This window comes from Gracilinanus agilis, chromosome 2 (genome assembly GCF_016433145.1).
Source record: "Gracilinanus agilis isolate LMUSP501 chromosome 2, AgileGrace, whole genome shotgun sequence".
Lineage (NCBI taxonomy): Eukaryota > Metazoa > Chordata > Mammalia > Didelphimorphia > Didelphidae > Gracilinanus > Gracilinanus agilis.
The window spans coordinates 273,967,638-273,972,626 of NC_058131.1; the positions used below are offsets into that span (position 1 = coordinate 273,967,638).

Genomic DNA, 4,989 nt, shown 5'->3' on the forward strand with positions numbered 1-4,989 from the left:
AAGGCACCACAATGGGAATATCTCACATCTGTATGTCACTTTAAAGCTTCCAAAGCATTTTCCACATAATAACACTTGGAGATTAGCAGAATAGATATCATCCCTCCCATTTTATAGATGAGGAAACTGAGGTATGGGGAGGGAAAGTGATTTGCCTAGCATTATACAACTATGAATTTTCAGGTCCAGATCTTCTGAGCCATGTCCAGGGTTCCTTCCCCTGCTCTTTTCACATATATTCTCTAGAGGAAGGTAGGGCAGGTATTCCTAATAAAGATGCTGAGGCCTAGACTTTCTCTTTGTGAAGTGACTAGCTGAAAGTCACAAAGAGAGTTAGTGACAGGTCAGGACTGGAACCCAGTTCACTTGCCTCCTGGGGTCCAGCATTTCTTCCATCACAACACACTGATTTTTAGGAACATTTTTAGGGACTGAGGTAGACTGTTGCTCAGTTTCTAAAAGCTGAAGAGGGACCTGTGATATGGGCTTCTGCTCCTTTTAGACTCTCCTCCCCACCTCCTTCCCTCCTGCCATGCCCCTGCTCGCATCCCCCAGCCCCCATCCCCTCAGCCTCCTGTTTGTTCTGCTGACAGAATTCTCTTTATCAGCGAGTAACACACACAGGAAGTCCGGCCTGGAATTGTCCATCCCAATCCTGATTTACAGGAGAAGGGAAGCATAAAAAGCCGCCCTTCCTTGCCTTGTGAGAGGGGCCTCCCATCTCTGCATGAAGCTGACCACTGCCACCTGACCAAGACAGATGAGAGAAGAAGAAGCCACAGGGATGGGAGGAAGGAGGCAGCCTCAATGCCTCCCTGGAGGAGGTGGAGGTAGCCAGGACAGTGTGATGAAGAGGTGGCTGGTGACCCTGTTGGGTCAAGATTGGGGAGGCAGATGTATTCTGGGGGCTGAGATGGAGATGAAGAAGCGGTGGGGCTTGGAACAACTGTGGAAACAGGTATGGTCTGTCATGGTATGGAGTCCATTTGGGGGAGAGGGGCCCCAGAAAGGGAGGGAAATGGGAACTCACTGACCCAAAAGTTCAGTATTTTTTGAATGTTTTCTATATAGGACCAGAGAACTATGGATCGGTTGATTGCTAAGATCCTTTCCGGCTCTGATATTCAAATTCCCTTAATGTATATAGAGAAAGATACTTAGGTTCAAACAGCTGAAGACTTCCCAAGGCCACATAGCTAGTTAATTCAGGGCTAGGACTAGAACTCAGCTCCCTGTCCACACTGTCATCAACACATTTTCTTGTTTTGATCATTTTCTTGTAAGTTTGAGTCTTGTCTCCTAGAGTACAACTTAGAGTTCATTAAGTAAAGAACTGTCTTGTACACTTCTGGCTCCCCCTTTTCTTATCTATGCCTTGTACATAGTGTAGATTTTTAGTAGGTGCTTCTTAGTGGATGAATGGATGTAAAGAAATACCCTAGGAAAGCATACTGAGATGGTGCTAAAAGGGAGGGAGCCAGTATATTACCCAGGTCATGGGGCACAGAATGTCCAAGCTAGAAGGAACTTTGAACCTAGAACAGAAAATACAGAGTTGGAATGAACTTTTTAGATAACAATGAATTCTAGTCAGGAAAAATGACTTGGCCAAAGTCACAAGGGGAATCAGGAGTAGGACCAAGACTAGAACCCAGGTTCTCCTTGTGATTATTAAGATAATTTTTAAAAGCAAAATTAAAATGAGAAATCCTCCGGTCACCTCTATAGGAATTGGTGGTTCATCCCATCACTTCTGTTTCTTAATCAAACACATGCTTTGAGTCAAGGAGGGAGAAGTCATCTGAGAAAAGCCAGGTACCTTTGTCAAACCTAATCTCAAAGATTTTTTTACTTTGCTCTCCTGGAGAGGCCCAGATGGACCCTGTAGTGTCTAGCTTCTTTACAGCATTAACAATAATTCCTCACACCCAAGGCTTCTGATTTTTTCCCCCCAAGGCACTTTCATAATTCTTATTTAAACCTCTCAATCTTCATGTAGGGAAGGCAGGGCAGAACTTATTACCCCGATTTGAGAGAAAGAGAGAATCAAAGTCTTCCAGTGAGTCAGTGGCAAAGCCATATCTGTGATCTAGGCCTCTAGTCTCCCTGCCTGGAACTCTTTCCACTTGACCACAGCTGAAAGAGCCAGGGAATTAGAGTTCAGAGCATGGATAATGGGAGGTCATGGGTTAAATGCCATCAATCTATAGATAAGAGGTCTGGAAGAATTGGGGCTTGGAAGGAGGCTTTGTTTCCCAAGTCTTACCACTGAGTGGGTTAATGGATTTGGGTTCTGGAAGGGATAATAAAATGCATTTGCAAATAGAGAGTAAAAGGGTGATGGGAGAAAGAGAGAGATCCCCATGATTTCTGGCTTTTTAGTATTGTTGCTTGTAGGGTTTGGAAATAGGTTACTTACTGCTCTTACTAGACAGTCCTGAGACCCTAAATGCTTCTCTTTACCAGGAACTATTCACCTATTCAGAGTAGTTTAGATATTTCCCAAATCCTACAGAGGGGTTCCTGGTAACAGGATCCCTTTTGAGGCAGGGATGAATCACACATCCCAGTATCATGGCCTCTAAGTGCTAGCCATCTACCTTTTTAACTCTGAGGGAGTCCAGTGGGACAAGGCTAAGCAATGTCTGAATGCTTGGGTAAGGTTGCAGAGCTCCAGGGGGGTGGGAATCAAAGGCAAAGACCTCTACCCACCTCTGCCAAGTATGGTTCAAGAATACAGAACCAGAGCCCAGAATTAGAGTCAGAAGACCTCTATTTAAAAGTCTACTCTACCTTTTTTAGGATTTTGGGGACCTTGGCCCAGGCCTTATCCTTCTCAGGCCTCAGTTTCCTTATGAGTAAAATGGAGGAATTGAATTAGGTGATAACTAAGGTTTGTACCAGCTCTGAATCCTATGTATAACTCAGGATGGAGACTGGATTCCAATTCTCCTAGTTTGGCTCCAGGAAGGAAGAATAGATATCAGGAAAATGATGAGATTCAGAGCTTCCATGAAAGAGACCCAATAGGTCACCAAGGCCAGGTCCCTCTTAATTTAAAGATAAGGAAACAAACTTCAAAAAGTTAAGTGAGTTGCTCAAGGTCAGTCAAACAGCTAGTGTATAGCAAGCTAGGATTAGAATCCAAGTTCTCTGATGCCAAATTGGGTGGCACCTGCACTACTATGTGACCCTGCCTAGATCCCCAACAAGTTAGGCAATATTCACTTTTCCCACTGAATGTGACATTGGCCATGAAGGTTTAAAGGTCTTTTTAATTGTCCACAAAGTCAGGGAGAATCCTAGAGCCAACATCCCTTCCCATCACTACAAGTTTAGTCATTGGCTACATTGTTTTAATGTAATAAAGTCTCATTAATTAAAACCAACAGGTCTTGGGCTGGAGAAATACCTAGTGAATATAAGTGTGAAAAAAACAACCAAATAATGCCAACAGTAGGGAAGAACTGGGAGCAAACTCACAAACCAGGCTTTGCTTCAGACTTCTAGGATAATGGCTCATTATTCACTGACTCCAATTCTTGGTAATTGGAGTAAATATTGACTAAGCTCAGGTCCCCATCCCAAGATTTAGACCCACACCTATTTGGGACAATGCAAACATATTATCAGGGACTGTTGAGTATAAGTATCATCCAGGTAGCCTTGGTAAAGGATGGTGGACAAAAGAATTTCAGACAGGATCCTGAGTAAAGCATTTGCTAATAGGAGGCAGTAGGGCCAAGCCTTAGTCTTAGAAAATGGGGGAAACTAACTACACCATGGGTAGTTGTGTCTCTGACCTCTGACATTTTTACCTTGTTCTAATCAACCTAGGTTTTGCTCTGAAATTAAGCAACCGAGTATTTGGCCAAGACTATGACCCACTATCTGGCTCCCCTTGTTCCAATAGCAAGCCAGAGGCAATGACAAGAATCCAGACAAATGACTGAACCCTACAGACAAGGTGAGTAACCAGAGAGGAAAATGTACAATATAGCTGGCCACTCTACAGTAGGTTTTTACACTGACACACCTAGGATTGCAACAAAGAGAGGGTTTTCTCTTTATTTTCTTTTTATCCACTCCTTAGGTCAGTCATTTGACCACCCATACTCTTGGATTCCTATCTACTTTTTAGAAAAAGCATCATTCTTCCCATCCCCACCTTTCCACAGTCACTAGCTCTTCCTCTTTCCACAGATTGGCAATGGGGCTCCAGAAAAACCAGGGTGTTTCCCAAAGCACCCAGACATTCTGGCTGGGAGACAAGCCATTAAAACAATAATGGTCAACACAAAGAGGGAGTGGCATTCAGGGCCAGTTGCCTGGTTCTAGCCTTGGCTTCGATCTTTATTCCATGTAACCTTTCCCAGTTTCAGCTTTACAAAGAGTGAAGGTTTTAGGGATGGAATGCATCTCTGACCTTTCATTTTATAAATGAAAAACAAATTAAAAAAACAACAACAACCAAAACCTTTAAATTCAAAAAGGAGAAGGGAGTTACCCAAGATCACACAGGGAGTAAAGAACTGAGTCAGGATTTGAATCTAAGTCTTCTGATGCTAAATCCAGTCCTCTTCCCAACCATATTTCACGCCATTGCATCCAAAGGTGAATGAAATCTTTTAAGCACCAGTAAGAAACTTTAGTTTACCTAAAATCATCATTTTATGGGTCTCATCATTCTTAGCTCAGCTGGTTAGTTCATGCAGCTACAACTCAGATAACTGTGGGGAGGTGGTGGGGAGAAGGAGAAGTACTTTTTGACCCCAAGATGCATCCCAAACTCTGATCCAGGTGCATGAGTCTCCCCAAAGGAAAGTGGGTACATAAAGAAATGGCCTCATGAAACCAGAGCCCTCATAGGGTGGTGGTGATGATGGTAGATCTCATTCTGAATTCTCACATGGCTGGAGTTTCTTTTCTTTTCTTTTCTCTCTCTCTCTCTCTCTCTCTCTCTCTCTCTCTCTCTCTGTCTCTTATACA

The 4,989-nt window shown here is 43.3% G+C and overlaps 1 protein-coding gene across 1 annotated transcript in view; it reads left to right on the top strand.

Moving 5' to 3' along the window:
• The first annotated feature begins 722 nt into the window (after positions 1–722).
• EGFL7 (EGF like domain multiple 7) overlaps positions 723–4,989 on the top strand; it is a 24,558-nt gene continuing 20,291 nt past the window's right edge. The window contains exons 1-2 of the mRNA XM_044663939.1: positions 723–958; positions 3,838–3,967. The gene's annotated coding sequence lies outside the window, so the exon portion shown is untranslated. The remainder of the gene's footprint in view (positions 959–3,837; positions 3,968–4,989) is intronic.